At 38.0% G+C, this 17,146-nt stretch overlaps 1 pseudogene; it reads left to right on the top strand.

The window, feature by feature from the left end:
- The first annotated feature begins 13,476 nt into the window (after positions 1 to 13,476).
- LOC122708003 lies at positions 13,477 to 13,987 on the top strand (annotated as a pseudogene).
- The last annotated feature ends 3,159 nt before the right edge of the window (positions 13,988 to 17,146 follow it).

The raw sequence follows: 17,146 nt of genomic DNA, 5'->3' as shown, positions 1-17,146 counted from the left end.
GTAGGAGGGGTGAAACCGAGTTTAGAATCAAATCCCAAACCCACCAGAGACGCTTGGAGGGTTGAAACAAACCCTTGTGTGCACTGGGACCCAGAGACTCCACAGACAGAACTAGACCTGCCTTTGAGTGCTTGAGTGTCTCCTGCAGAGGTACGGGTCAGCAGTGGCCTGCCACAGGGGCAGGGGCTCTGAGTACAGCAGACCTGGGTCACACAGCCTATGGCATTAGCCCTCTTGGAGGAGGTCGCCACTAACTCCACCATAGAGCCACCAAACAGACAACCCACAAACTGCAGAACAATTATACCAAAGAAATTCTTGCACTGTTAAGAAAGTTCTAGGACCCACAACATTTTCCCAACCTTAGGCTCTGGCAAAGGGACTGAGAACCCCCAGGGAATTTGATTTTGGAGGCCAGTGGGATTTGATTACAGACCATTCAGAGGACTGGGAAACCAACTCTTGGAGGGCACAAACAAAACCTTGTGCACACCAGGACCAAGGAGAAAGGAGCAGTGACCCCACAAGAGACTGACCCAGACTTGCCTGTGAATGTCCAGGAGTCTCCGGCAGAGGTGTGGGTCGGTGGTGGCCAGCTCCAGGGTTGGGGAATTGAGTGCGGGAATGTGCAGGACCTTTTAATTAAGGTCACAATTATCTTCATTACCTCTGCCATAGTTTAGTCTCAGGTCAAACAACAGAGGAGGAGCAGAACCCCGTCCATCAACAGAAAATAGGATTAAAGATCTACTGGGCATGGCCCCGCCCATCAGAACAAGACCTAGTTACCCCCACAGTCAGGCTTTCTCATCAGGAAGCTTCCATAAGCCTCTTATCCTTATCCATCAGAGGGCAGACAGACTGAAAACCACAATCACAGAAAACTAATCAAACATCACACGGACCATAGCCTGGTCTAACTTAGTGAAACTATGAGCCATGCTGCTTGGAGCCACCCAAATAGATGGGTCATGGTGGAGAGTTCTGACAAAACATGGTCCATTGGAGAAGAAAATGGCAAGCCACTTCACTATTCTTGCCTTGAGAACCACATGAACAGTGTGAAAAGGCAGAAAGAGATGACACTGAACGATGAAATCCCAAGTTCGGTAGGTGCCCAATATGCTACTGGAGAAGAGCAGAGAAATGACTCCAGAAAGAATGAAGAGAGAGCCACAGTGAAAACAACACCTCGCTGTGGATGTGACTGGTGATGGAAGTAAGGTCCGATGCTGTAAAGAACAATATTGCATAGTAAGCTGGAATGTTAGGTCAATGAATGAAGGTAAACTGGAAGTAGTCAAACAGGAGATGGCAATAGTGAAAATTCACATTTTAGGAATCAATGAACTAAAATGGACTGGAATGGGTGAATTTAATTCAGATGACCATTATATGTACTACTGTGGGCAAGAATCCATTAGAAGAAATGGAGTAGCCCTCATAGTCAAGAAAAGAGTCCAAAATGCAGTACTTGGTTGCAATCTCAAAACGAAAGAATGATTTCTGTTCTTCTACAAGGTAAACCATTCAATATCACAGTAATCCAAGTCTATGCCCCAAACAGCAATGCTGAAGAAGCTGAATGGTTCTATGAAGGCCTACAAGAACTTCTAGAACTAATACCCCCAAAAAAGATGTCCTTTTCATCATAGGGGACTGGAAAGCAAAAGTAGGGAGTCAAGAGACACCTGGAGTAACAGGCAAGTTTGACCTTGGAGTAACAGTTGAAGCAGGGCAAAGGCTAACAGAGTTTTGCCAAGTAAACACACTAGTCATAGCAAACCCCCTCCACTGACAATAGAAGAGACAATTCTACACATGGATATCACCAGATTGTCAATACCAAAATTAGATTGATCATATTCTTGGTGACTAAAGATGGAGAAGCTCTATACAGTCAGCAAAACCAAGACCAGGAGCTGACTGTGGCTCAGACCATGAACTCCTTATTGCAAATATCAAACTTAAATTGAAGAAAGTAGGGAAAACCACTACACCAGTCAGGTATGAGCTAAATCAAATCCCTTATGATTATATAGTGGAAGTGACAAATAGATTCAAGGGATTATATCTGATAGACACAATGCCTGAAGAACTATGGACAGAGGTTCATGACATTGTATAGGAGGCAGGGATCAAGACCATCCACAAGAAAAAGAAATGCAAAAACACAAAACAATTGTCTGAGGAGGCCTTACGAATAGCTGAGAAAATAAAAGAAGGTAAAGGCAAAGGAGAAAAGAAAAGATCTTCGATCTAAATACAGAGATCCAAGGAATAGCAAGGAGAGACAAGAAAGCCTTCCTCAGTGATCTGTGCAAAGAAATAGAGGAAAGCAATAGAATGGGAAAGACTAGAGATCTCTTCAAAAAAATGAGAGATACCATTTCATGCAAAGATGAGGGAACATTTCATGCAAAGATGAGCACAAAAAAGTCCAGAAATGGTATGGACCTAACAGAAGATATTAAGAAGTGGCAAGAAAACACAGAATTGTACAAAAAAAAAAAAAAAAAAAAAAAACAACTTCATTACCCAGATAACCACGATGGTTTGATCACTCACCTAGAGCTAGATATCCTGGAATGTGAAGTCAAGTGGGCCCTTGGAAGCATCACTATGAACAAAGCTAATGGAGGTGATGGAATCCCATTTGAGATATTTCAAATCCTAAAAGATGATGCTGTTAAAATGCTGTACTCAATATGCCAGCAAATTTGGAAAATTCATCAGTGGCCACAGGGCTGGAAAAGGTCAGTTTTCATTCCAATTCCAAAGAAAGGCAATGCCAAAGAATGTTCAAACTACCACACCATTGCACTCATCTCACATGCTAGCAAAGTAATGCTCAAATTCGCCAAACTAGGCTTCACCAGTAAGTGAAACATGAACTTCCAGATTTTCATGTTGGATTTGGAAAAGGCAGAGGAACCAGAGATCAAATTGCCAACATCTGTTGGATCATCAAAAAAGCAAGAGAGTTCCAGAAAAATATCTATTTCTGCCTTATTGACTATGCCAAAGCCTTTTACTATGTGGATCACAATAAAATGTGGAAATTTCCTAAAGAGATGGGAACACCGGACCACCTTACCTGCTTCCTGAGAAATCTGTATGCAGGTCAAGAAGCAACAGTTAGAACCAGATTTGGAACAGTGGATTGGTTCTAAATTGAGAAAGCAATACTCAAGGCTGTATATTACCATCCTTCTTATTTAAGGGACATGCAGAGTACAGCATGTGAAATGCCGGGCTTGGTGAAGCACAAGCTGGAATGAAGATTGCCAGGAGAAATATCAATAATCTCAGATATGCAGATGACACCACCTTATAGCAGAAAGCAAAGAATTGTAGAGCCTCTGGGTGAGGGTGAAAGAGGAGAGCGAATAGTTTGGCTTAAAACTCAACATTCAAAAAATGAAGATCATGGCATCTGGTCCCAATTCTTCATGGTAAATAGATGGGGAAAAAATTGAAAAGTGACAGACTTATTTTCTTGTGCTCCAAAATCACTGCTGACGGTGACTGCAGCCATGAAATTAAAAGACACTTGCTCCTTAGAAGAAAAGCTATGACTAACCTAGATAGCATGTTAAAATGCAGAGACATTACTTTGCCAACAAAGTTCGTCTAGTCAAAGCTATGGCTTTTCTATTAGTCATGTATGGATGTGAGAGTTGGACCATAAAGAAAGCTGAGCACTGAAGAATTGATGCTTTTGAACTATAGTGCTGGAGAAGACTCTTGAGAGTCCCTTGGACTGCAAGGAGATCAAACCAGTCAGTCCTAAAGGAAATCAGTCCTGAATATTCATTGGAAGAACAGATGCTGAAACTGAAGCTCCAATACTTTGGCCACCTGATGCAAAGAACTGACTCCTTTGAAAAGACCCTGATGCTGGGAAATATTGAAGGCATGAGAAGGAGACCACAGAGGATGAGACTGCTGGATGTCATCACCGACTTGATGGAAATGAGTTTAAGCAAGCTCTGGGAGTTGGTGTTGGACATGTTGCAGTCCATGGGGTTGCAAATTGTAGGACACCACTAAGCGACTGAACTGAACTGAACTGACCCATAATAGAAAGAATTAAATATTTCATTGTGTTTAAAAACCTATGAGATTCTTTAATGCAGAGGGGGTTGACTTCAGCTGTTTTAAATAATGAGCAGCTGACACAGCGAAGGATTATACTGTAATATGGAACAGGATGATTAAACGATGTACAAACTTCCTACCAGAGTGGCACCCAGGATACTGGAACATATGGTTCAGGACTCTTTAATCCCTCAATAACTACAGATTCCGGCCAGAGATTTTTGTTGATTTATACAAAATCTCTTGATTACAGTCCTCAGCCATCTGCTATAGGGTGGTAACATATGAAAATGCCAGCAGAAAGAACAGCTTAAAGATTATTTGTGGAAAGGATCTGAAGCCAGTATAACCATGGACAAAACAAGGTGATCAGCTCCAATGCAGTCAGGAGCTCATTTATGCTGAGAGCAAAGAGGGTGAAAATTTTACGAAAGTAAAGCAAAGTTATGCATGTTGCCTTATTATTTATAACTCATATAGATGTTGATTCTTTGCCCCAAAGGAACAGAAAAATGTTTTGCATTGTACTATTTGGAAATAGAAATTTTTGAAATAGAAAATTAATAATTATCAAATTATAAAATATTAAAATATAATAATTTATAACATATTATTAAATAACTATTAAATAATATTCCTCTCAAGTAGAATATTATTATTTGTATCATAGACATATTTCCTTGTAGGGCATTCAACAATACTTAATAATCTAGATTTAACAACTGCCATGTTACTGAAAGCTCACTTTCACTGATCAGCTTGATAACACAAGTTTCATACTAACTTTTAAAAACTTGCATTTTTCCACTTGCCAACACCTCTGTCTTCCTCTTTTTCACTCTCATTCAAATTCTCCTCGTTTATGTTTCAATCAGAGCATAAATATTTTTCTCCCATTTTTATAATCCACCCTTTCACAGTCTCTGCTGAATACTCTTATTTGCACTTCCCAACACATGTACATTTCCATGTGTAGTCAGTCTACTGTACATTCTTGTCATCTGGCAATTCCATTCACCCTTCATGATGTCAACTACTACAGTTACGCACTGAAACTCAGAATCTGTCGCAAATCTGATAATGCAATGTCAAAAGTATACTCTTAAAATACAGACACTGCATTTCTCTTATAATTAGCAATGATGAGCATCTTCTCATGTGCTTATTGGTCATATAGATGTCCTCTTTGAAGAAATGTCTATTTAGGTCTTTTGCCCTTATGTTTGTTTGGGATTTTTGCTGTCGTTGTTGCTATTGAACTGCATGAGTTGATTGTATATTTTGAAAAGCAAGCACTTATTCTTTGCATCGTTGGCAAATATTTTCTCCCATTCTGTAGGCTGTCTTTTCATTCTGTTTATGGCTTCCTTTACAGTGCAAAAGCTTATGTTTGATTAGGTCCCACTTGTTCATTTTTACTTTTATTTCTATTGCCCGAGGAGACTAAACTAAGAAAACATTGGTAAGATTTCTGTCAGAGAACATTTTGCTTATGTTCCCTTCTAGGAATTTAATAGTGTAATGGCTTGTATTTAAGTCTTTAAGCCATTTTATTTTCATGCAGGATGTGGGGTGTGCTCTAACAACAATCATTTAAAAGAAGCTATTCAGCTTCCTCAACACCACCTGCTGATGAGACTGTCTTTTCTTCACTGTATATTCTTGCCTACTTTGTCAAAATTTAAATTGACTATAGGTATGTGGGTTTATTTCTGGGCTTTCTATTCTGTCTCACTGCTCTGTATGACTGCTTTTGTGTCAATGCTATGCCGTATTGATTACTTGATCTTTCCAGAATTTTCTGAAGTATGAGAGGGTTATTCCTCCAGCTGTGTTATTTTTCCTCAGGATTGCTTTAGGAATTCTGGGTCATTTATGGTTCCATATATATTTAGTTTTATGTAAAATATCAGGCATAGTTTACAGGGATATCATTAAATCTATAGTTTTCTTTGGGTAGTATGGCCATTTAACAATATTAACTCATCTAATTCAAGAACATGGGATACCTTTCCATTTCTTTGAATCACATTTAATTTCCTTTATCAATGTTTAATAGTTCTCAGTATATGTCTTTGACTTTCTTGGTCAGGTTTATCCCTAAGTAATTTTTCTTGATGCAATTTAAAAGGATTTTATTTTCCTTTGTGATATTTCATTGTTAATAAAAATGCAACAGATTTCTGAATATTAACTATGTACTTGCTGAATTTATGAGTTCTAGAAGTTCTACAATGAGATATCACCTCACAGTGGTCAAAATGGCCATCATTCCAAAGCCTAAAAATAACAAATGCTGGAGAGGCTGTGGAGAAAAGATAAGAATTTAAATTGCTGCAGCCACTATCAAGAACAGTAAGAAGTTTCCTTAAAAAAATTAAAAACAGAGTTGCCATTTGATCCAGCAATCCCATTCCTGTGCCAGTATCCAGATAATGCTCTAATGTGAAAAGATATATGCACCCCGATGCCCACAGCAGCACTATTTACAATAACTGAGACATGGAAACAATCTTAAGTGCTCATCGGCAGATGAATAGATGAAGATGTGGGATACGTACACTATGGAATAGTACTCAGCCACAGAAAATAATTAAGTAATGCCACGTGCAGCAACATGGATGGACCTAGAGATTATCATACTAAGGGAATTAACTCAAAAAAACAAAGACAAATACCATACGAAATCACTTATATGTGGAATCAAAAATGTGATACAAGTGGACTTATTTATGAAAAGGAAACAGACTCACAGACACAGAAAAGAAAACTGGTTACCAAAGGTGGGGTGTGTGTTAATCAGTCAGTCGTGTCCAAGTCTTTGTGATCCCATTGACTGTAGCCCACCAGGCGCCTCTGCGCACGGGCTTTTCCAGGCAAGAATACTGGAATGGGTTGCCATTTCCTTCTCTAAGGTAGTGGGGGAGGGATAATTTGGGGGAATGGCATTATCAGTTACATCCTACTACATATGAAATAGATAAATAATAAGGCCCTACTGAACCAGGAACTATATTCAATATCCTATAATAAACATAATGGAAGAGTGTATAAATATATATAATACACACACACATATATATATATGTGTATGTATATATATATATATATATATATATAGAGAGAGAGAGAGAGAGAGAGAATCACTCTGCTGTACCAGAAACCTTGTGAATCAACAATACTCCAATAAAATAAATAAATAACGCAGACTACAAAAATATACCTAACAATACTCTTTCAAAAAAATTTCACTTAACTAAAGAAGTAACTGCAAAAACACTAACAGCTACAAAATATCTTGGCTTTTCTTTTTGATTTCGACATTTTGGTGAAATGCAAGTTAATAATATTAGTCCTGAAAAATAAAAGGGTTGAGAGTTGCAGGCACTTTTGAAACACACAAACATGCTGCCAATGTATCAGTAGAAACTGCAGGGCACTCATTGCCTTATACAAAGTATAATCGGCTGAGGTTTCCCTCAGCTTAGACATAGAGTGAAGAGAGAACACTATTGCCTTAAATATCCTTAATGAATTGATAGGTCTGAAAAACTAGTGCTTCATCAGTACCCTAGCTAACACCACCAGACTACCCAAGTAATAAACAATAAATTTTTTTAAAAGAAATAAAAATAAGCACACAGTGAATCTGAATAATGTGTGCTGTAAGCAGCTCCTTCCCTATTTCGCCTGCAAGCTAATAAAGTAGGGGCTTGTAAAACACATCGGCTTCCCTCTCAGAGAATTAGCTGAGAAGTAACTGGTGGGGAAGACTTCCTCTTTTTATTCATCTTTTATCCACCCATGGAGGAGGACGAACATCTGATTTTTTAACCCACACAGGAAGATGCTACTCGAGCACGGATCTGACTCTGAGTTCTCAGACTCTCTCTTGTACTGGCCTGCGTGCAGCTGCAGCTATCATTTTCTGAAAACTCGCTCTCATTCTGTGTCCACAACAGCGCCAGAGCAGCCTGAGTCCTGGAATCTACAACTGGGGCTGTAGTCCCATGGCTCTTTTCTTGACCAATATTCTTCCATATTCATGGAATAAACACTGTGGTATTGGCTGGGCAATTGAAGCAGATGCACCATAAGCATAATATAAAGAACTGGATTTACATAGAGGTAGAGGTAGCATGAAGTGCCCATGCTAAAATAAGTCTTACCTTTGATCACTAATCTAGGCAAGTAAGCAATAAATGAGTTCCCATTTTTGAATAATAAAGGAGAAAATTTTTGTGATATTGAGTTAGGTAAAGATTTTTCAAAGATAGCAAAAATAATAAGTTACAAAAGAATGATAAAAAGGAAGTAAGTAAAGTAAAATAATAATGTCTTCCAATGTGTAAATTAAGACAGCAAGAAGGCAAGTGCACTTAAAGAAACTTTTTGAAAACATATCTGAAAAGGAGTTTATATCCAGAATATATACAAAAGTCATGCAATGCAATAATAAAAAGATTAACAACCCAGTAAAAAACAATGATCCAACTATTTGAACACATACTTCTAAATTATATATATATATTTATTATTATATAGATAAATAATAAGATAATAGACAAATAAATATAAATAATTATACATATATATAAAATATGTGTGCGTATGTATATATATTCAATAAGCACATCAATATTCATGAAAAAATGTAAATTAAACAACAATAAAATACCATTATATACCAACTAGAACAGCTAAAAGCTAACGAACCAAATGTGGGTTAGCATGTGCTAATTGAAAATTTTGAAAATTAGCAATGCAAATGCTAAGTGGCCCAACCACTTTGGAAAGCAGTATGGCAGATCTTATAAAGGTAAACAGATGCTTATCATAGGATCCAGCAATTTTACTCCTAGCCATTTACCCAAAGGAAATAAAAACATGCCTATAGAAATATGTGGACAGATAATATACAAAATCTAGAAGCAAGCATACAAATCCACAAGTGGTAAATGGACAAATAAATTCTAGGAATGCAAATCAAACCTACAATAAGATATCACCTCACATCAGTCAGAATGGCCATCATCAAAAAGTCTACAAACAATAAATGCTGGAGAGGGTGTGGATAAAAGGGAACCTCCTTGCACTGTTGGGGGGAATATAAATTGATACAGCTACCATCGTATGGAGTTTCCTTAAAAAACTAGGAATAAAACCACCATATGACCCAGCAAGCTCACTCCTAAGCATATACACTGAGGGAACCAAAATGGAAAAAGACACATGTACCCCAGTGTTCAATGCAGCATTATTTATGATAGCTAAAACACTGAAGCAACCTAGATGTCCACCCACAGATGAATGGATAAAGAAGCTGTAGTATATATACACAATGGAGTATTACTCAGCCATAAAAAGGAACATATTTGAGTCAGTTCTAATGAGGTGGATGAACCTAGAGCCTATTATATAGACTGAAGTAAGTCAGAAAGAGAAAGATAAATATAATATATTAACACCTATATATACGGAATCTAGAAAGATGGTACCAAAGACTCTATTTGCAGGACAGCAATGGAAAAACAGACAGAGAAAACAGGCTTAGGACATGGGAAGAGGGGAGAAGTGGGTGAGACATATGCACAGAGTAAGGTGGAAACTTACATTACCATATGTAAACTAGTTAGCAAACAGGAATTTGCTGTATGGCTCAGGAAACTCAAACAGGGGCTCTGCATCAACCAAGAGGGGTGGGGTGGGGAGGGAGGTGGGAGGGAGGTTCAAGAGGAAGAGGACACATGTACACCTGTGGCTGATTCATTCATGTTGAGGTTTGAAAGAAAACAACAAAATTCTGAAAAGCAATTATCCTTCAATTAAAACATGGATAAATTTAAACAAAAATTCTAGGATAGTCATACTATGAAATAACACTCAGAAATAAAAGGAAATGCAATATTAACACATGTAATAACCTGGATGATTTTCATACCAGTATGCCAATTTGAGAGTCAAACACAAGACATTATATACTATATGATTCCAAATATTTGCAGCTCGTAAAATAAAAGTAAACTTATAATGAATGTAGACAAAGCAGGCAAGGGAGTTCCAGCTGAGCTTTTTATGTATTTATTTTTTTCATTTATTTTTATTAGTTGGAGGCTAATTACTTTACAATATTGTAGTGTTTTTTGCCATACATTGACATGAATCATCCATGGATTTACATGTGTTCCCCATCCTGATCTCCCCTCCGACCTCCCTCCCCATCCAATCCCTCTGGGTCTTCCCAGTGCGCCAGCCCTGAGCACTTGTCTCACACATCCCACCTGGGCTGGTTATCTGTTTCACCCTTGACAGTATACTTGTTTCAATGCTATTCTCTCTGAACATCCCACCCTTGCCTTCTTCCACAGAGTCCCAAAGTCTGTTCTATACATCTGTGTCTCTTTTTCTGTTTTGCATATAGGGTTATCGTTACCATCTTTTTAAATTCCATATATATGCGTTAGTATACTGTATTGGTCTTTATCTTTCTGGCTTACTTCACTCTGTATAATGGGCTCCAGCTTCATCCATCTCATTACAACTGATTCAAATGAATACTTTTTAATGGCTGAGCAATATTCCATAGTGTATATGTACCACAGCTTCCTTATCCATTCATCTGCTGATGGGCATCTAGGTTGCTTCCATGTCCTAGCAATTATAAATAGGGCTGCGATGATCATTGGGGTGCACGTGTCTCTTCCAGATCTGGTTTCCTCTGTGTGTATGCCTAGAAGTGGGATTGCTGGGTCATATGGCAGTTCTATTTCCAGTTTTTTAAGGAATTTCCACACTGTTCTCCATAGCGGCTGTACTAGTTTGCATTCCCACCAACAGTGTAAGAGGGTTCCCTTTTCTCCACACCCTTTCCAGCATTTATTGCTTGTAGACTTTTGGATAGCAGCCATCCTGACTGGTGTGTGATGGTGCCTCGTTGTGGTTTTGATTTGCATTTCTCTGATAAGGAGTGATGTTGAGCATCTTTTCATGTGCTTGTTAGCCATCTGTATGTCTTCTTTGGAGAAATGTCAAAAAATGGCCCATTTTTTGATTGGGTCATTTATTTTTCTGGAATTGAGCTTCAGGAGTTGCTTATATATTTTTGAGGTTAATTCTTTGTCTGTTGCTTCGTTTGCTATTATTTTTTCCCATTCTGAGGGCTGTCTTTTCACCTTGCTTATAGTTTCCTTTGTTGTGCAAAAGCTTTTAAGTTTAATTAGGTCCCATTTGTTTATTTTTGTTTTTATTTTCAATATTCTGGGAGATGGGTCATAGAGGATCCTGCTGTGATTTATGTCAGAGAGTGTTTTGCCTATGTTCTTCTCTAGGAGTTTTCCTATATGCTAACAATGAGAAAACAGAAAGAGAAATTAAGGAAACAATACCATTCACCACTGCAACAAAAAGAATAAAGTACTTATGAGTATATCTACCTATAGAAATGAAAGACCTATATATAGAAAACTATAAAACACTGATGAAAGAAATCAAAGAGGACACAAATAGATGGATAAATATAGTGTGTTCATGGATTGGAAGAATCAATATTGTGAAAACGGCTATACTACCCAAAGCAATCTATAGATTCAATGCAATCCCTATCAAGCTACCAACAGTATTCTTCACAGAACTAGACCAAAGAATTTCATAATTTGTATGGAAATACAAAAAACTTCGAATAGCCAAAGCAATCTTGAGAAAGAAGAATGGAACTGGAAGAATCAACCTGCCTGACTTCAGGCTCTACTACAAAGCCACAGTCATCAAGACAGTATGATACTGGCACAAAGACAGAAATATAGACCAATGGAACAGAATAGAAAGCCCAGAGATAAATCCATGAACCTATGGACACCTTATCTTCGACAAAGGAGGCAAGGATATACAATGGAAAAAAGACAACCTCTTTAACAAGTGGTGCTGGAAAAACTGGTCAACCACTTGTAAAAGAATGAAACTAGAACACTTTCTAACACCATACACAAAAATAAACTCAAAATGGATTAAAGATCTAAATGTAAGACCAGAAACCAGCTGAGCTTTTTAAAATCCTAAAAATTGATGCTTTTAAAGTGCTACACTCAATATGTCACCAAATTTGGAAAACTCAGCAGTGGCTGCAGGACTGGAAAAGATCAGTTCCAATCACAAAAATTCCAATCCTAAAGAAAGGCAATTCCAATCCCAAAGAAGGACAATGCCAAAGAATGTTCCAACTACCACACAATTGCACTCATGTCACACGCTAGCCAAGAAATGCTCAAAATCCTTCAAGTTAGGCTTCAGCAGACCATGAACAGAGAACTTCCACAGGTACCAGCAAAATTTAGAAAAGCCAGAGGAAGCAGACATCAAGTTGCCAATGTTTGTTGGATCATTGAGAAAGCAAGGGAATTAAACAAACAACCAACCAAAAAAAAAAAAAAAAGATCTATTTTTGCTTCATTGATTATGCTAAAGCCTTTGACTGTGTGGATCATAAGGAGCTGTAGAAAATTCTTAAAGAGATGGGAATGCCAAATCCCATTACCTGTCCCTTGAGAAACCTATATGCAAGTAACCATCGTCGGACGGGAGCGGCGGCGGGCGGTCACAGCGCAGAGGCGACGCCACAGGGCAGCTGCGGCCATAGCAGCAGCTGGAGCAGCAGCATCTACAAGGACTCGGACACGCGCCGCCGCGGGGCCGAGCCTGGTGTGCGCGCAGAGGCTGGAGGGGAGTCACCGCCGCCGCCAGACTTCAATGCCCAGGCCTCGGCTCTGCAGCGTTTTTCATTGGAATATATAATGCATATTTATGGCTACTCTGTGCGTGAGGGCAGACTTCTGTCAGGCTCAGCATGGCGTTTCTGCTGACAAGTGAGCTTGGAGGCTCTATGTGCCATAAATAGTATTGCCTTGTGAAGACTCTGGACACTTCCGATTGGCCTCAGAAATAGTTGTATCTTTTTCTTTTCTTTTTTTGCAAGCATATTTCTTTTAATGACTCCAGTAAAATTAAGCTACAAGTAAACAAAAGTGGAGAGCGACCTACGCTTTTAACTTGTCTCATTAGTGCCTACATGTAGTAAAGTCTGCTTAAGATTTGTATGTAGTTGGATTTTTTTTTTGTAGTCTGAAGGTATACATTAACAGACATTGAGGCCCAAGTTGAATTTGGATTCAAGTGGATTCCAAATGCTTCTGCTTATCTTGAAGAGAGAAATTTCTGAAAGAATAAGCAAGTTGAATAGAGAAAACTGATTTAGGCATTTTCGTGGTCTTTTTAATGTTTTCTGCTGTGAAACATTTCAAGATTTATTGATTTTTTCTTTTTTCTTTTTTTTCATTTTCACCATCACACACACATGCAAGGTCACACTTTTTATTTGCCATAATGAACCGTCCAGCCCTTGTGGAGATCTCCTATGAGAACATGAGTTTTCTGATGACCCACAACACTACCAATGCTACCCTCAACAAATTCGTTCACAGAGGAACTGAAGAAGTATGAAGTGACAACTTTGGCTCGAGTTTATGATGCTACATGTTGAAAAAGAAGGAAACCCACGTTCTAGATTGGCCTTTTGACAGTAGAGCGTCACCCCCTAATCAGATAGTAGATGATTAGCTAAGCCTACTAAAAACCAAATGTGAAGAACCAGGTTGCTGAGCTGCCGTGCATTGTGTTGCAGGATTGGGAAGGGCACCTGTACAGGTTGCACTTGCTTTGACTGAATGTGGAATGTTGAATTAAGTATACATGTAGAATGAAAATGCAGTTCAATTTATAAGACAAAAAAAGAAAGGGAGCATTCAATTCCAAACAGCTGCTTTACCTGGAGAAATACCGACCTAAGATGTGATTATGCTTCAGAGATACCGACAGGCATTACTGTATTCAGTAAAAATATATATACAAAGGCAGACTTGATTTAGAGGGAACTCTTGGTACCTGGAAAAGTGAATCTGGAATCTTAACTGTGTCATCAAAGTAGTGATGGATTCAGCACTCCTCAACCACTCAGTTAATGATTGGAAAAAAGCAAACATAAATCCCTCTATAATGTGAATTAAATGTTTAAGAAAAGAAAAAAAAAAGCAACAGTTAGAACTGTACACAGAAAAACAGACTGGTTCAAAACTGAGAAAGGAGTATGTCAAGGCTGTATATTGTTACCTTGCTTTTTTAACTTACACAGAGTACATCATGGGAAATGCCGGGCTGCGTGAATCCCAAGCTGGAATGAAGTTTGCCAGGAGAAATATCAATAACCGCAGACATGCAGATGATATCACTCTAATGGCAGAAATTAAAGAGAAACTATAGAGCCTCTTGATGAGGGTGAAAGAGGAGAGTGAGAAAGCTGGCTTAAAACTCAATATTCAAAAAACTAATATCACTGCAACCGGTCCCATCACTTCATGACAAATAGATGGGGAAAAGGTGGAAGCAGTGACAGATTTTATTTTATTGGGCTCCAGAATCACTGTGGATAGTGACTGCAGCCATGAAATTAAAAGATGCTTGTTCCTTGGAACAGAAGCTATGACAAACCTAGACAGAGTATTACAAAGCAAAGACATCATTTTGCTGGCAGAGGTCCATATAAGTAAAAACTATGTGTTTTTTTTGTGTGTGTTTTTTTTCAGTAATCATGTATAGATGTGAAAGTTGGACCATAAAGAAGGCTGAGCGCTGGAGAATCAATGTCTTTGAATTGTGGCGCTGGAGAAGACTCTTGAGAGTCCTTCAAGGAGATCAAACTAGTCAATCCTAAAGGATATTAACCCTGAATATTCATTAGAAGGACTGATGCTGAAGCTCCAATACTTTGGCCACCTGATGTGAAGAGCTGACTCATTGGAAAAGATCCTGATGCTGGGAAAGATTGAAGGCGGGAGGAGAAGAGGTTGGCACAGGATGAGATGGTTATATAGCATCTCCGACTCCGTGGATATGAATCTGAGCAAACTCTGGGAGATAGTGGAGGGCAGGGAAGCTTGGTGTGCTGCAGAGATGCAGACATGACTTAGTGACTGAAAAACAAGGCAGAATAGAGAATGCCTGTGGTTGGGAGTGTGTATAATAAGAAAGTAAGAAACTTTATGATGAGGAAAAGGCTCTACTGTAGTTCTACAACTATAAACAATTACAGTAGTTCAAAATTTACTTAAATTGAGTGAATTTTACAGCATGTAAATAAGAATGTAATGAAAAAATCATTCTATCTAACCTACTTAATGGTCATATAATCTAGAAAATGAGTGAATCTAACCATACATGTTTTATGCCCTTTTGTTACATGACAGCCTTCCCCCCATAATGTCTCCAGGTAACCACTGATCTGTTTTCTAGCCTTATAGATCAATAGGTATTATTTTAGAATTCTATATAGACAGAATGCATTCTAGCTTTTCCTGGTTTCTTTCATTCAGCATAAATTTTGAGATTTTTTAATAGCTGAATTTGTAAAAACAAACAAACAAACAAAAACAAAAAAAAATATTCCTTTGTATTGCTGAGAAATATCCCAATGGTATCTATACCAAAGTTTATTAATCTATTCAATTTTTGATGGGCATTTGTATAGTTTGTAGTTGCTGTTGTTCAGTTGCCCAGTCATGTCAGACTCTTTGCCACCCCATGGACAGCAGCAGGCCAGGCCTCTCTCCTCAGCATGTCCCAAAGTTTGCCCATGTTCATATCCATTGCATCAGTTTTGCCATCCAGCTATCTCACCCTCTAATGCCCTCTTCTCCTTCTGCCCTCAATCTTTTTCAGCATTAGGGGCTTTTCCAATGAGTCAGCTATTTGCATCAAACGACCAAAATACTGGAGTTTCAGCTTCAGGATTGGTCCTTCCAATGAGTATTCAGGATTGATTTCCCTTAAGATTGACTGGTTTGATCTCCTTGCTGTCCAAGAGTCTTCTCCAGCACCACAGTTCAAAGACATCAATTCTAAAGCTTTGTGAATATTTGTACAAATCTTCATGACTTCTTTTCCACCATAAATACCTAGTGTTGAATGACTGGAACATATGCATGTTTTAAATTTTAAAGAAACTACCATCCTGTTTTAAAAAACTCTTCCATTTTGTATTTGTGTTGTGTGGTAAGTCGCTTCAGTTGTGTCTGACTCTTTGTGACACTGTAGACTGGAGCCTGCCAAGCTCCTCTCTCTATGGGATTCTCCAGGCAAGAATACTGGAGTGGGTAGTCACGCCCTTCTCCAGGGATCTTCCCAACCCAGGGATTAAACCCATGTCTCTTTTGTCTCCTGTGTTGGCAGATGGGTTATTTACCACTAGTGCCACCTGTGTATTTCTGTTAGCAGTAGATAAAAGTACTAGCCCACATCTTTGAAAACTTGGTATGTTCACTCTAACTGAATTTCTTCAAGTATTTTTGTCTTCTGAAAATTGACATTGTTGTGAGGATTAAATAAGATAATGTTTTTAACATGCATAGTATATCTGAATTCAGTAAACAATAGATTGTTTCTATCACTGTTCTTGTTAACTATTTAAAAAAAATCAGCACAAACCTGAATCAATGCAAATATACACAAAAGTATCTTTTAATACATTAGTAATAACTATAAGAAAGAAATCAAGAAAATATTCCCTTTAAAATTACATTTAAAAGAAATAAATATACCTAGGAATATACTTAAACAAGTAAGTGTAAGACCCATACTCTGAAAACTTTGAAAACCTGATGAAGAAAATTAAAAATTATATAAAGAAATAGATATCCTTCATTTATGGACTGGAAGAATTAATGTTGTTAAGATATCCATACTAACCAATCTGTAGATTCAATGAAGTCTCTATTAAAATAATGGGTGATATTACCTATCCCCAGAGAACATTTGGCAAAATCTGCAGACATTCTTGATTGTTACAACTAAGCATAGCTTGCTAAATATCCTACAATGCCCAGGACAGCTCTCCACAACAAAGAATCATCTGGTCCCAAATAAGAATAGCACTGAAGCTGAAAAGATATCTTCAATATAAATGTTTTCAGATCAGTTTTTAAACATGAGATACAAGTAAAAA

Source organism: Cervus elaphus, chromosome 14, assembly GCF_910594005.1.
Source record: "Cervus elaphus chromosome 14, mCerEla1.1, whole genome shotgun sequence".
Lineage (NCBI taxonomy): Eukaryota > Metazoa > Chordata > Mammalia > Artiodactyla > Cervidae > Cervus > Cervus elaphus.
Note: the sequence above shows the minus strand (reverse complement) of the source record. Positions and strands in the feature narration are given on the sequence as shown.